This window comes from Phyllostomus discolor, chromosome 15 (assembly GCF_004126475.2).
Source record: "Phyllostomus discolor isolate MPI-MPIP mPhyDis1 chromosome 15, mPhyDis1.pri.v3, whole genome shotgun sequence".
NCBI classification, from domain to species: domain Eukaryota; kingdom Metazoa; phylum Chordata; class Mammalia; order Chiroptera; family Phyllostomidae; genus Phyllostomus; species Phyllostomus discolor.
Window position 1 is genome coordinate 13,630,295 of NC_040917.2, and position 16,450 is coordinate 13,646,744.

The 16,450-nt window shown below is 54.3% G+C and overlaps 1 protein-coding gene across 1 annotated transcript in view; it reads right to left on the minus strand.

The window, feature by feature from the left end:
* The window catches only part of SMYD3 (SET and MYND domain containing 3), a 446,130-nt gene that overhangs the window by 34,207 nt on the left and 395,473 nt on the right, over positions 1 to 16,450 (minus strand). The window lies entirely within an intron of this gene.

Genomic DNA, 16,450 nt, shown 5'->3' on the forward strand with positions numbered 1-16,450 from the left:
CCAGTGCAGAGCTGAAGGGAGGCTATTTCAGGATGCAATCTCCAGGACACAAGACAGAGGCGAGCTCATTATGCCCCGCCACAGGCCAGGAGCTGCAGGTACGGTGAACTATGTAAAACGGCACAAGCCAAGGGCTAAGACTGAATTAAAATAACCCAAGTGTTATTGGGCTACAATGATCAGACTAGTCCCATATTATTTTAATAATGAAAACATGAGACCAGTGCTCAATGTTTCAAATCTGTCTCGTCTGCTCTCTGAGCTGGTTGAACCTGCCCCGAGGTGCTAAGCGTAAAGGAATGGCCACCTGCTCGTCTGGGTCCTAAGTTCCCCCGGCTTTGTCCTGCTCTTATAATTTTTCTGATTTGGGTGAATAAAGACCGATTTCAATGTACTGCCAAAATCTGTGATGTGGGCAAAGGAGACATTGGGACCACAGTCTATTAGCCACCATCGGGAAGTCGATGTTCAGTGTTCGTCCCCCCCCGTGGCTCCCGTGGACCAAAGGAACACCGTGTCCCGTGCCCGGTTTGGAGTCGTGATGCATCGCGCCACTATCCCGTGAGTTAGGATGAGAGCCAGCAGCTGCCGTCTCGCCTGACGGACAGGCCTTCAGAACCCAGGCTTGGGCACAGCACTTGAAGAAGCCGCAGCTAGGACCTGAACGTAATTTATGCTCCCCTGTCCCTCACTCCCGCTTCCCTGTGCGCAGCCAGGACCTGACACGGAGGCACAGAGGAACCGGAATGGTTCTCTTGGTTCCCACCCCATCCTCTGGCTAGTTCTGGACACTCCTTCCACCCCTGTAGCCATCCGGGAGACACCCGAGTACCTACGAGGTACCCTGGAACAACAGGTCAGCTGCTGGGAAGATGGTGCAAGTGGTTCAATTTCCTTGCAATTCATAGAAAAGATAAAAAAAAAAAGGGAATGCGAAGAGGAAGAATTCTACTCTGGAGCAGTGTTAGGAAGTATTCTAAAGTTATTCCAAGAGGGGACGTAAAATTAAAATCTACCAAAAAAAGAGGCTCTACCCCAACGATCAATAATACGAACATCAGCGGCTAATGTGGGTGAGTGCTTCTTTTGTGCCGTGCGTCCTGCTAAGACTTATCTCCTTTGATCCTTATTACAACCCTGCGAGGCAAGTCCAGTTAATCAACCCACTTTAGAGACGGGAAAACTGAAGCTCAGAGAAGTCAACAACCTCATGTCTAAAACCAGAGACGTCAGAGCAACAGAGCTGCGGCAGGGACCTGTTCGACTCCCACACCCGAACTCTCCCGCGCTGTGCTGTATTGCACTCACACAGCCCCAAACTCACACCCTGCCAGTTCGGGACGTGCGGTGTTTCTCTGGATGAATTTTCAAAATGGGTTATAAAAGAAAAGGTAAAAAATGAAGGCAAAAGTTAGCAATGGATCCGATTGATAACGGGGCCTCTGCCATCCTCTGAGAGTGAGGTGTGGTCAGGCTGCTGCTGCCGGAGTCAAGACCCCTCCCACCGGGTACCCGAGTGCCTCCTGGCGCAGGTGCAGGGCTGCCGGAAGTGGGATGCTCTCACCTCCGCTTCTGGCCAGGGTCATTCAGAGCACAGAGACCCAGGAGCTGACCGGGTATCTGGGGCCACTGGCCTCAGATCAAAAGTCAAGAAACTGCTTACCTGCACAGCCCTGCAATGCAAAGACATTTTACCAACAAAGAAAGAACGGTAGGGGAGAAAGAGAGAGAGGGAAAACATTTGGCAAAGGCTAGGAAGGGTCGACCAATTAGGCCTCCCGATTTCTAGCCAAATGCTGATGCCTTGTTCACTGGTGACAACTCGGGAATGCACCCTAACTTGCACAAGGGCACTCGAGGGGGGCAAGCCAGCGCCAGCAGGGATATAATTACGGGCCCACATTAGAGCAACTACAGCCGACTCAGAAATGGCCTTTCACTCGTGGACTGGTAGTTATTTTCCGGTCTCTAAGAAACCAAATAAAATTAGAATGCACCATTAATAACAAAATAATACTTCACAATCCCCCCTTCCCTCTCCCGGGCCCATCAGTAACCGCATCTGATCAAAGCTGAATTATTAAATGTCTATAGATTAATTCTGTAACTCTCAGGGGCCTGGGATTTGTAATTTGCCTGCAAAAAAAAAAAAAAAAAACCAGACACGATCTACACCGTGAAAAATTTAATTGCACTTTAATTACCAGTTAGGCTGAATAGCATGAGATATGGGTGCCTTCAATTTTTAATAGTCATTATGAGTCCAGGAGAATTTTGAAGGGAAATAATTGAATCTCTTGGGAGTCTTCTCGTCCTCCACCAATGCCAAAATCAAATTGAGAACGGAGCAAAATGTAGAGGGTGATTCAAATTCTTCCAGAGCATAACCCGGGCCGGCCCCCAGCCATAACCCACTGGCCGTTCCCCGGCAGCTGCACGGCACGTTTTCCTGCTACGCGGACACACATGCAGGTTTCCTGCGGTGGAGTTCTGCTCCATTAAACAGACAAAGGCTCTTGGCTGGGATGTGGCTTTCTTTCTCAGAATCAGATCCAAAGATGCCATCCTTGTTCTGTCGTTTCCCAGAGCTGGGCACCGATGCAGACGTGCGCCCCCCACCCCCAAACACACGTGCACACCCACTCACATGTGCCCAGACACACACACACACCCCTCCCCACCTGTTTCGAGGATGTTTCAGAAACATCGCTGCAGAGGGAACAGGGAACGAGGTACCGCAATCACGCAAGTGGCCAGCGAGGGTGGAAACCAGGAGGTTTTTCTTAGTGAGAATTCAAAAGGATTTGGTCAATTTAGCCTTCAAACCCCTTCACCTGATGGGAGAACCCACCGAGCCAGGAAGCAGCATCCTGCCAGGGCTGGGGTGGGAGGGGGTGGGGAGGGAGGCGGGGCCAGCACCTCCCTCCCTTCCTCAAGTGCATAGTGGCCTCCTAAGCTTCCTGAGGTTCCTGGGGTGTTTTTGTTTTGGGGGGGGAGGATCCATCAAGCCTCAGCCTCTCCTTGGGAACACTGCCCCACCCCAGTATGGAACTTTTTATACAGAAAGCAGTGAGTCTGTGCTTTTATAAAGTCAGGCTTGGCTCAAAACGAGACTTCATGGCGTGTGCAAACCGCGGAGAGCTCTGTGCTGGCCCTGGCCGTGGCGGCGCTGCCACCGGACCCACCCCAAGGTGGCACCTGGGTCTGAGCGATCGCTTCGTAGCTGCGTCATGTGATTTCCTCTGTCAGGCAAACAGGAGGAGGGCGCAGCCCTGTGCAGAAGCGTCTGCCGCTTCTCTCCTCTCTTTCCTTCCCCCAACCCTCCATGTCAAGCCTGCACCCACCCAGCGCCGCCCTGGGCCCCTGGGAGATGTGCGCCTGTGTCTCTCAGGGACCCGACGGCTGGGTTGGGTGGCTCCCGTCCCAGCCACATGGGACCCAACCCACAGAGGAAGCAGCGTGGGCCCTGTCCCCCTGAGCCCGTGGGTGCAGAGCTCTTCAACTCTGGGCACCAGTCCTCAGAGGCGCCCCCTCTTGGGGTGCCTGCTGCTGACTTCCTTGGGGTGGCAGCTAGTCCCACAGACACAAAATACTCAGGCTACGCAGAAAGAGGGGGACCCAGTAGGACGCCACCCTCTGGATTACCGGGTGGAGGCCACACGCTGGTGGAGGTCAGGAAGTGGGACACAGCAGATGTCCAGGCTCAGGGAGACCCGACCGTCGGGCAGCAGGGACACCGAGAAGAGGGCCCAGGCCAGCCCAGCCGGAGGCTGTTCCAGGGCCGCACGGCTCAGGGGCGACCTCTCCAGGGAGGGACCTGGGGACGGCTAGCCCGAGCTCCTGTACGGTCCCGATGACTTTCAAGTCCTCGTCACAGATGCACTGAGCCCTCTTCACAGATTCTCTGTCACTGCCGCCTTCACAAAGCCCCAAGATAAAGAGCTTCTCCAGGGAGAACTCTGGAGGTAAGATTGGGGACTCAAGGGGACAAACCTAGGGGTGCACCCCTCCTCAGGCCTGTCCACCTCACCAGCAGAAGCTGATTCCGCCCAGTTCACCAGCTCTCCCCGGTGCCTGGGCCAGAGGCAGCTTCACCTCCCTGACTCGTGGCCCCTATGGGTTTCTGCCGGCACCAGCACCCCCTCCCTTGCCGGCTACCAAGCAGCAGCCTCTTCCCCGACAGGCTGGGAGAGGCTGCCGGGGCTTGTACTCAGAGAACACGGCACTGAGAGCCGAGAACCCCCTCTGGAGTTGCAAAGGGCCCTGTACAGATAAGACTGGGACAGACAAGACTGGTCTCTGGGTGGTCAGGAAGCCCGAGTCCACAGGGTTCCCTCCCTGGTATTCGCCAAAGCTGTCTCCTCCTCTTCAGCCACTCCTTCTAGGCCGGTGGGCCGATTCCAGAACTGGTCGATCCCCACCAGGTAGCCAGCCGTCTCTAGGAGCACTGAGGGATGCACGTGGGTGGACCTTAGCTGCAGTGCGGGATGGAGGGGGCTGGGAGAGGGACCACCGTCACCACTCACCCTGGGACCAGCATGGCAAGGCTGTCGCCTGAATGACTGAACTGAACTGGGCACTGCAAAAAGGACCAGTTTCCAAAGAATTCCTCAGTGGATAACTGAACTGGAAGGGCAGGATGCTGCTGTGAAAGCCATGTGACCCGGGAGACTGAGAAAAGGCAGGTGCCATATTGAGGCAGCATTAAAAACAACAAGAAAACAAAAACCTGGGGAAGGCATTTTAGCAGAGATCAAAGCTGTCACGTATCCTGCCCAAAGGCCAGCATTCATTGCCCTTCTGGGATTATTGCTCCCCTCCCCCAGGCCCACTGGTGCACCCTCCAGTTCGACAGGGCCTCCCGTCTCCGGAGAGAGAAGCGGCCCCTCCCAGAACCCGAAGAGTGAGGGCCGCACGTCAGCTGTCACATTCAGACACATCACCGATGCTCACTCCTAGGACCCTTCCAGGTTCCTGGTGGGATGCAAATGAACACTGTGCGGCAGGTAAACAGGGCGCTGGAGTGCAAACACAGCTCTTATTTATAGATCAAACACCTGCCATCAATTTAAACAGTAGTTATCCAACTTGAAAGTTGAGCAAGAGACTGAATGCCCCCTTGAAGCAAGTAATTTTGAGGCAGAAGTTCATGCAGACAGATGTGTTTAAAGCCTACTTCAGAATGCTGTAATTATCATCAAAAAGACAGATTCCATTAAGTATCGGTTATGCTGTTAGTATCTGTCCTCCCAGACAGACTCGAAACGTTGAAAGTCTTGGGTTTCTTAACACTATACTTTCAACATCGTTTCCTTAAAGGACCGGGGCTTAGGATCTTCAGAATTCGGAAAACCAACTGAGCAGAGGTTTTTAAGCGAGTTATCGATACAATTTGGCTGTTCTGTCATTTTTGCCCTTTCTACCATCACTCTGTTCGCAGCCCCTCTCCCTACAAGGCACGTAACAAACGCTGTTTGGAGAGAGCTGTCTTCCTGAGCAGTGAAGAGTGAACCCACTCCAATTCCAGCGACTAATGCCGTCCCTTCTCAAGTGTGAAGGACCAGGCGACCCTCGGGACAGGCGCTCTGCAGGCACGGCTGCACCGATGCCTCTGATGAGCTCTCATCTTCGCTTTCAAGGTGATGAACAGTGAGAGGTTGAGTGCTCCGCCTGAGGTCACCCAGCCAGTAAACGGAAGGATGTGGAACACGGCCCCAAAGCCCTTGTTCTCTCCACTACATTTTATTAGGGTAGAAAACGCCCCTTCTTTGCATAGGTTGTTTTGAAACCGATTTTCCGTTTACAGGGACATGGAATGTCATTCTGGAAGAAGGTGGTCACTATTTCTGGTGGCTGGAGGTGGGCGTGGCCTCTGGGACAGAAAGTCAGCCCTGTGGCTGCAGGCCGCCTCGGTCAAATGCACCCGTGGGTAAATCACGTGACCTCAGTGGCTTTCTTCTCCTCCAGAAAATTCTAAGAACGGGTTAGAGGGCATCTGCAAGTTTCTTTTAGTCCCAAACGTCTCCACATCCCTGAGTCTGTGACTGCTTCTTCCTTGGCCATGATGAGGGCAGGCCTGTACTCTGGAAGGCCAGTGCTGTCTCGGGTCCCCAGAAATGCTGACCCTCCAGGTCTGTGATGCCCACCCGCTCCACCAGCGCCTCGTGGCTGTGTGATGAGTGGGTGACGCAGAGCAAACACAGACCTGCTGAGCTACCACGGCCCCCTATAACCTACCACTGTCGACAAAAACGGGGGTCCTGTGGAAAGTGACCTCACAGTGAGGGGGTCTGATCATGAATTCCTAACTGGGCAGGTCCTGGTGGGTAGTCCCACCCCAGGCCTTCACCCTCCTGAGTGAAAGGCTTATCTTTGATGCTAGCAAGCCCGTCCTTTCTTTCTGCGCATCTAGGTCCACACACCCTGGACATGCCTTTTCCAGACCCTTCCTACAGCACGACATAAGCTTCACTACCCTGGACTCCAGCCCCACCGTGCTTTCTCCCACCTGCACGTGATCTTCCGGGCTCCCTCCCTCAGTTCCAAACGCATAAAAGAAGCTGCAGACTGTCACTCCTTGGAAGCGTTTTATCTCAATCTGTTGAGATCTTACTTCCAGGCATATCCTCTATTTGGCTCAAATAAATTGTTACAGAAATTCTCCACCGGTTTGGAGGTTCCCATGGCGACAGCACCTACATCCCCATTCAGCCCTGGGGGAGGGCGGTGTGAGGTCTAGGAGAAGCTGCCTGGGGGTCAGGTCTGCAGAGCCCTGCTCACTCCCACTCGTCTGACGTGCATGAGAAACATGCCCCGCGGGCGGGCGGAGGGGAAGAGAAGGAGATGCTGGCCCACAGGGCTGGGGGGTGGGGAAGGGAGAAGCACTGCAATCGCTCGGAAACTTCATTTCTTTAACGCGACCTTTTCCGCTCTCTTCTTAGACTCAAACTGGCCTCATCCAGCGCCAGCCTGCCTGCCTCCTTCTCCCCTGGGGCCCACTCCCTGCATCACTGGGCCCTTGGGACAATGAGGTTCTGATCTGCACCCAAGGATCTTAAGAACAAGGCCTCAGGTCTGCGGACCCCAGAGACAGAGGTTCGGTCACACCAGAGACGACACCCAGGCCTCAGTTTTGCTTCAGCTCCAGCCCCAGGAAAGCAGACGAGGCGGGGCCGAGGCTGAGATCAGAACCAGGCACACTGATCAGCTACCCAGACCAGTCAGCAGAGACCGTGACCCTGACCACGACCCTAACTCCCTCAGTCACCGGATCAGTGACCTCCCCCGTGTAACCCATCCTGTGGTCACCCGCAGGGGACCCGGTCCTTGAGCATTAGCTCACCGGTGACTCTGGGACACGGCCACGTCCTGAAGGTAGACCCTTCCTTCCTTTGCCCCAAGCTCCTTTTCGTGTCCTTTTGGCCTTTGATGCGTGCAGGCAAAGGGACCCCTGCGGTCTGGGGACAGCATCACCTCACTTACCAGGACATGATAATTAGCACCCTTCTCTTTTTTGGTAAAACTACCACGAGTGACTCTCATTCAGTAGGCCAGCCAGAGTTTGATTCGAGCCCGGAATGGAGACAGGAGGAGGAAGAGGAAGGTGCGGAGGGTGATGGTCATAGGACTGCCTCTTTCCATTGACGAGGGCCCCCCAACCCGCACACACCCTGAGAGGCACACCCGCCCCTCCAGGCGGAAGCCCGGCAGCCAGTCTACAGAGGTAAAGAGGCTGAACGAGGGGGTGGCGGGGCAGAAGAACCACACACCTTACAGAGAGCAAGGCAGGGAGCGATGGCCCAGCCTAAGGGTCGTCGGGAGGAAGTGCCCAGACAGTACTGATCAGAAAAGAGACCAGCGACCAAGATCCAAGCCCAAGGCTAATGAATCAGAGGCCGGGTGGGCGCCGGCCCTGCCTATCGAAGAGGTTACTGTGCCATCTAGAAGCTCCGAAAGACCCCGGATAAGGCCAGGAAGCTGGGGGAAGGCTCTGCAAAGCCCCCAGAAGCGGGGCCAGCGGAGACGCTGTCCTCCGCTCAAGGCAAAATCCAGAGCTGCCATCTGATTAAGCACCTGAATTGATCTTTACTTGGGTCACTTCTTGGAGCCTTATCCGGGCGTAGATGAATCACCGGTGGGAAGTGAGCTGCAATATTAACGACTGTCGTCGTTTTTAGGCAACAGGGTTGTTTGCGGGTTTCCACATTGCTTCACGCACACGTTTTTTAGAAGCTGTGTAACTACACTCCTTTTATAGTCAGCAAAAAGGGAAAACAAACCGAAGGCCAACTGCTGTCCTCGCCCATCGTGGGCGCCACAAAAAAGGGGCCTAGGCCGGGGTCAGCGCGCTCACTGAAGAGACGGAGGAAACTGGACTGCTGAACAAAGGACTCGGCGCGGTTTGAACCGCCACTCCGAGGGGGGAACTGGCGTTTCTGGTACCCTCCCGCGCGGGCTGAAACAGTGTGATAGCGCCATGTACGGCTCCGGCCCATCAGCCAAGCCCGTGCCCCCATAGAAACATTAGAAAATGAAAGTGAGACAAATTTGGGGACAACAGCAAGTGCAAGGATCCAGTTCAGCTTTTTAAAAGGAGAGTCCTGCTTCCTTGATCCTCTCGTTCAGCGGGAGGTAAAAAGAACTGTTACAGCTCCTACTAGTTTTAAAGCCGCGTCCTTCTAGAACTTCGCGCTGGCGGCCCAGGGACCAGGAGGGGGCGCTGCAGGGTGTTGTCTGGGGCCGTGCCTGGTCTCCTGCGGCTGCGGCTTTGCTGAGGACCCGCCCTTCCAAGGGGCCTGAGGCCCCTGAGCCTGTGCCAAGCCTGCTGGGAGCTCCCGTGAGGAAGACTCGGAACCTGTCACCTGGCAGAATGTTGGGACTCCCGGCAGGTGTGTTTCCTCAGCGCCCAGGGCCGCGGGACGGAGTCTGCACTGCGGATTCCACCCCACACACTGTCCACTGAGGGCCGAGGCCTCAGGAAAGGGCCCCCTGTCAGCGCTGAGATGACCGAGGGGCAAACTGAGCTCACAGGAGTCAGCGGCTGGAGGAGACCAGAGCGGGACCGCGGTCTCGGTCCCTCCTGCGTTCCAGGTACAGTCCCCAAGGAGAACGACTTTAAGGCCAGCCAGGCAACTGCTGTTCCAAACAGTGGGCTCTTCAGGGTAAGAAACAGAAGACACTCTTACATCCATGACCCCCACCGCACCCCCAGGGCCCCTCCGAACTGCACAGGGATGCACCCTCTGTGCTCGCGGCTAAGCGTTGCCATCGACTCACCGGGTGTCCGAGCTGGGGTCTGGGATGTGCTCCAGCCCCCACTCTCATGGTAGAGTGAGAAGCAGATTCAAAACTTAGCACCAAATATCTAGGAGCCCGGCGCGACGTCTTACCCACAACCTCAAGCAGCCAACATCCCGACCAGAAGAAAGCAAGAACACACGTAGAACACTACTGCCAACAGATGGGGCCTCCTGGCGGCAGAGCCCGAGAGCTGCCAGTGGACTCAGCGTGAAGCACCCACTCCCTGCCTCTGGGGCACGTGCTACTGTCTTCGGCTCCTACCCCACGCACCCGACCTCCACGGCCCCCCAGGCCCAGCAGTGCGCTCTGATTCTTCTCCAAGTGCAGCTCAGGGGCAACCTGCCTCACAAGACTCAGGGAGCAAATCACACACGGACACCAGACCAGCCGAGGAGGTCTCAGAGGGGCGGGACCGAGGGCATCTGCGTGTCACCCCAGGAGACCCCGGTGCATAGTAAAGGCTGAGCAAGCATCAGCACCCAAGGACATGCCCAGATCCCACTGTCAACCTGACAGCTGGTGGCATGAGCCACTCTGTCCTTGCAGCACCTCCTCCGTTAGGCGGCTGTCCTGCCTGATGGCAGCAGAATGCCCGTCACAGATTAGCCTGGTGACAAAAGGTCATTCCTCTACCACGGTACAGGCTTGTGGCCTGGGAGCCACAGGCTATACCAGGGGTGTCAAACTCATTGCCACCAGGGGCCACATCAGCCTCACAGTTGCCTTCAAAGGGCTGAATATAATTTGAAGACTGTACAAATGCAACTCCTCCTTAACAGTTAAGCGAGAGCTCGGCACTGCCGTCGGGTAGAAACAAGGTGCCGGGCCAGATAAAACAAGGCAGAGAGCTGGGTTCGGCCCACAGGCCTTGTGTCTGCCCCTGCACTCTATGCCCTCTGGATAACTCTCCACTCCCCCTCCCCCAGCTCTTGATGACCAGCACTCGACCTTCTGCTTCCGCCAGCTGGGCTACTTCGGATGCCCCATTTAAGTGGAACCATGCAGCTTTTGCCTTTTTGTGGCTGTCTTATTTCACTCAGCATAATGTTCTCAAGGTTCGTCCAAAGCACAGCCTGTGCCAGGATTTCCTTCTGAGTAATATTCCAGTGCGTGCTACCTGACTTTTAAAAATGCCCTATTTCATTGAGTTGCTTCCCTAAAACCTCCTCTTTAACTTCTGCTTCACTTGCAAAACAGCTTCAAGAACAGGACAAGCACCACCGCCACCTATTGAGCACTCGGCCTGTGCCAATCGACCCTCTCAGCGTGTCCTCATGGTGACCCTGAAGGTCATTACTGTGATCTGCAGATGAGAAAACTGAGGCCCATGAAGGTTAAATAACATAGTCAAAGTCATGAAGCTTCAAAACGTGGCGATCAGGACCTCTGATGCCCTCCCAGGCCCCTCTGACGCTAAGCCCGCTGCCCATCGTTAACCTCCTCCAGGGAGCCACAGAACAGAGAGGGACAGTGAGGAGGACACATGAGGCCACACCCGAGCACACACTGCCCGTTAGCTGCAGAGGTGGGGGTGGGGGGCCTGAACCCATGATTCCCAGCCCAGGGCTCTCGGCCCTGCGCGCCTGCCTTCCGTCTCACCAGGCCACTCCCAGTCTGGGCCACCCGTGTGTGTGACTTCTCACTCAGTCCAGCTCCATGCGTCCCTCAAGGGCCAGATCCAGACTCACTTCTTCCCGATCAATTAGATGCTCCCTCTGACACTCCCGGTACTTCCTTCTTTGCTTTGCATCCAGGTGGATACACACTCTCACAGGCAGCGTGATACAGGACCCTGCGATCAGGGCTGCCCTTCCTACCACAACACCTACCCGCGTCCTGGGGACATGGCCAGCACTTGGCAACGCTTGTTGACCCGACACAATGCAGAACTCTGCAGTCGAAGAGCTGGACGGGCCCTGAGGGAGCACACATCTGAACATTCTCATTGTCCGGATGAGACCCCGGGACCCCGGGGTGTGCAGTGACCCGTCTGGTTACAGAGCTCACTAGAGAAAGGTCAGGCTGGGAGCCCGCCGTCCCTACTCCTGGCTGGGCCCCATCTGGCCGGGAGGCTTTCGGACTGCCGGAAGCAGGCAGACACAGGACAGCCTGGTCGGATCCTGCATTCAGTCATTTTAAGGGGATAGCAAAGTACTACTTTTTTATTTCTACAGAGAAAAAAAGATGAAAAGGCATACCGAACAGAGAGAAATGAATAAAGAGCAGTGCCGATCCCAGCTGCCGTCCAGATATTAAAGAGCGGAAGGACAAGCTGGTCCCGGGTCCTCCCTCCTCCGCCCCTCCCACCCCGACATCGCTCGCTCTCCAGGAAGGCCGGGGGCGGGGGGGGGGGGGCGCAATTCGCTTTGGGGTACAGTGTGGAAATTGAGAGAGGGGCATTAACATTCATGACCTAGAGATTCTTTTATAAATTAACTTTATTAAAGGATCGCTGGTTCTTTAGTACCTTGAAAATGAAATCGCGCCTTCCAGAAAAAATATATTCACCTGACTGGCTGGTTTGCTGCACTGTCACCGCCACCTACTTGTCTCCTTCCACTACAGAGAAAGGACACCACACGTCTCTGTAGCATTCCACAGTTTATAACATGCTTTATTTAACACACTATTTTTAAAAATGTCTCTCTCTATAATAATCCTGGGAGATTATATAATGGAGTTATTATTTACTCAATGCAATGTTTATTGAGGCCCTACTGTGTGCTGGGCACTATTCTAGGCCCCGGGGACGCCAGATTAAACTCAACAGAAGTTGTTCCTGCTCTCCTGAGTTTACATTCCAATTAGCCCCCTCTCATGATGGGACCGCGGAGCCTCCCCTTAGGGGTTAAGTGATTTGCCCAAGGCTGCCTGGTTAGTGAGCAAAGGGCTGGGACCCAGACCAGGGCGTAAGATGGCAGCTCCAGCACCTTGCATTCCAGCACAGTCCTGGGCGAGCCGGTGCTCGCTTTCTCTGGAGTCCAGGGCGTCTGTCCTCTCGGACGCCTGTCCCTCAGCTGCGGGGCACACAGCTGTGCGGAGCGGTCGGCCCCTGAGCAGCTCAGAGCGTCCAGAAAAGGCTGCTGTGTTTTTCTCCCCTCAGCGATGACGGATGAGAACTGGACATCCCCAGGAAGGAGGGCTGGACCCCTACCTCATTCCATACATAAAAATGAACTCGAGATGGACTAATGACCTAAATGTAAGAGCAAAAACTATAAAAGTCACAGAAGAAAAGAGAGGCGTAAGTCTTCATGGCTCTGTAGTAGGCAGTGGTTTCTTAGAAGACATACACAGCACAGGCAACAAAACACATACATAAATTGGACACCTTTCAAATTAGAAATTGTTGTGTTCCAAAAAAAAAAAAATGGAAAAGATAACCCGTAGGATGAGAGAAATACTAATCATATCTGTGGTAAGAGACCTACCTGTCTCTAGATTATATAAAGAACTATGACAACGCAATGATTTAAAGAAAAATAACTCCATTAAAATATGGACAAAGGATCCAGACGGACATTTCTCTAGAGGAGAAATCCAAACAGCAGTGAGGCAAATCGAACCCTCAGGGAGACCCCACCGCACGCTCACGGGGACGACCACAGCCAGGTAACACGAGGAGGTGCGGACGTGGAGAAATCGGAACCCTCCTCCCATCACTGGCGGAAATGCAGCATGACACACCCATGTTGCATTTCCATGACTGGAAAACAGTCTGGCGGTTCCCCAACACGTTAGACACGGAGTTCCCACATGACCTAGCAACGCCATTCCTAGGTATACACTTGAGAGAAACTGAAACATGTTTATATACGAGTGCACACACATGCTCACAGCAGTATCATTCTTAGTCAAAAAGCGGAAAGAGTTCCAATGTCCATCAACTGATGAGTGGGTGAATAAGGTTCAGCATATCCTTATAACATCACAACGAAAAGAAATGTAGTGCTAAGCCATGCTACAACCTGGTGAGCCTTGAAAGTATGCTAAGTGAAAGCAGCCAGTCAGAAAGGCCACGCATTGTACATTCCATGTACAGAACAGGCAAAGCGAGAAAGACGGGAAGCAGATTACTAGTTGCCCAGGGATGGGGGTGAGGCTGGTGGGGTGTGACTGGTAAGGGGTCAGGGGATTCTTTCAGGGTGATGAAAATGTTCTAAAATGTATTGCATTCAAAGGTGGTTGCATAATTCTGTGAATATACTGAAAGCTATTGAGCTGCACACTTTAGATGGGTAAACTGCACAGTATGTGAATTACATCTCAGGAAAACTGTTAAAAAAAAAAAGGAGATGATGAGGCACACCCTCCTGTGAAGAGGAGGAAGGTGCACTGACACATCTGTGTGTGCAAGTGAGCGTGCACTTGGCCTGGGCACCAACCTGCCTTCGCCCCCTGTAAAACCAGAGAGAGTGTTCCCCCAGGGAACTCGCTGGGGCAGACGGTTGGTGACAGAGCGCCGTCAGCCAATCCTGCCCTGACTGCCACAGACAGTGGGAAGATCACAGATGACCGCCACTCCTGGCAACGTCCCGCCCCCGTCAGACTCCCAGCTCACCGCAGTGGCCCCGCCGTGTGCGGGTTCCCTTGTCCTGCGTTTGAACGGGGAGACGCCTGCCTTCGAACCGGAAGAGACAGAGAGGTCTTCCTTCCTCCCCAAATGCTACCCCCCCCCTCAGCGTCTGCAAGCAGCTTCAGAATTGGCATGTAGAGTCAAGATGTCAGTTCTCGGTGGGTGGCCTCTCGGCGCGCCCCTGCCGCACTGCCCACTTCCCGTCACAGGCCTGGGCCTGGCTTCCCTCACCTCGGAAAGCGGGGTCCACCACCCCCTCCAGAACCCATGCTCTTCCCCACCGAACTTGAGCTAAGCCCATGTAAACAGCACTTGAGCTTCAGAAGTCTGGGTCCCCACGTTTGTGTGCACGACACACTTCTCAATATTGTAGCCGGGGCCGCCCCCGGTCACTGTGCTCCTGCAATGACAGTCCCCTGCCTGCCCGAGCTAACGAATGACTGTCCTTCACAATGGAGCTGGCCCTAGGACCGCAGATGACGAAGCAGCTCCAGGGGCGCGATGGGACCACGACGGACACAGAGCAGGAAACCCGGAGCTTTTCCTCCCCTTCGCCTGGGCGAAAAGGCGCACACCGGCGAGACATCCATCTTGCAAGTGGCCTGGGTCCTCTCCGACCCTCCATTCGGGGTTCTCCTGGGGCAGAGCAGGAGCCTGGGCAACTTTCCCTCTCATCGGTCACTCCGCCACGGCAGGGGCCGACTCTGCCCTTGCAGACTTCCCCCAGAGGGGCCATTACCGTTAAACTCGAAGTCTCCATCCGCCGGGAACATGCCCGTGTGTGACGCCCCGGGGGCTCTACTGCATCCCTCACGCAACGGCTGCCAACGTTTGGACAGAGTATCTTTCATTTGGATAAAGTTTTTTCCCCCAATGTTTTCTTGTTCTGCAGTGATGGAAGGTCAAGTCCGGGGCAAGGGACTGTATTAATAAAGCCCTTATGAGGGGGACGGCTGAAGTGACACTTCAGTCCATCACTGACCAGAAAACACTGCCCAGCAAGGCAGGGTGGGCAACCGCCTTCATCACACCGGCCCTCAGCACAAGGGCGCCGGCTCTGGGGACGGCCAGTGTCCACAGCCATGAGCACGTGTCCGGGAAGGAGTTGGCCCTTGGCTCACGATGAGGGGGTTGAACTGGAAACCTTGCCAGATGTCTTCCCTGAGTGATGAAGGTGAAGGGTTTAGAGCTCCGAGGGAGGAAGGGAAGGCTTCTGCCAGCCTCGGGCACCACCGCCGTCTCAGGCTGCTTCTCGAGGGGGTGGGCAGCTCCAGGGCCTCCCCCCCCCTCCCCCACACAAAGCCCCTGGAAAGGAGCTGCACGGGGCACCAGTAGCCCAGCACCCAGCTCAACACCCAGCCGGGAGGCGGGCTGCCCGCTTCAAGGCGCGTGACGTGGACAGCGCTTCCGGGTTCGGGAACCCGCGATACAGTGTGTGTGTGTGTGTGTGTGTGTGTGTGTGTGCGCACAGCACACTCCCCCCAGACTTAATCCTGGGTGGGCCAAAAAGTCCGTTTAGTTTTCTTCCATAAACTGAAAAACACATTTGTCATTTTCGCCAATGACTTCATTGATTGGGATGTCTTGAGTGTGTCGGCTCTCTCCCACTATTGGCTTCTAGCGGGTCGAGGCCAGGGTGCTGCCAAACATCTTCCAAAGCATCAGACAGCCCCGCAGCAAAGAGTTATTTCGCCAAAATGTCCACAGCACCAACAAGCTCCGCAAACCACTTCTGACACGTTCCATCAGTCACGGGACCTTCTCCACACACTGCATAAATCTTATTTTGCATTTCAGTCGTGTTTTTACCTTTCTTGAAGTAATAAAGCATAATATATCAAAATGTTATGTATTTGCTTCCATCTTTAATATTAAAATGGCTGCACGAAATTTCACCAATTTTGATAATTTTTTTTAAAAAATGCACCCTTGATATGACAAGCTGTCACAATACAATCTAACAAAACTGTTTTGAATGACACTAAAGACAACTAAGTACTAACTACTAGAGCCATCATACGGAAAAAACCGAACGAACTTTTTGGCCGACCCGACAGCTACAGTGCTGACAGCCTTCACACCGAGCACTCGTCCAGTGCCACACGGACGGGCAGTGAGCGGGGCAGAAGGCTTCCACCCACGTGCGCCCCCCGGGGACCCAGAGGTCCAGGGCAGTTAAGTTTGGAAAACATCCCACGTGGCTTTCTTCTGGGATTCTGACATGTCAGCAAGTGCAAGCTCCCCGTTGATTCAGCAACAGTGTTGGGAGGAGATGGGGAGAAACAGCTGATGACAAGCACTCGGTTTGGTTTTTAGCTGATGAGAGCCCACGCCCACCTACACGGGCACTGGAGACGGTTTTCTTTAGGATCTCAGCCACGGCCTGTGTATCCATCCCCCTCTGCCTCGGAGATCTGTGTCTTCCACGTTACTTCTTGACCTCTGAGTTATGTTAACTCTCACAGTTAAAAGTTGCCTTTTATAAACTCTTCGTAAGTTGCCTTTAATAAACCCTGGCACCTTCAGGATAAACAACAAAATTTCCAATCCTGTAAAGGAATATTGGAACTTCAC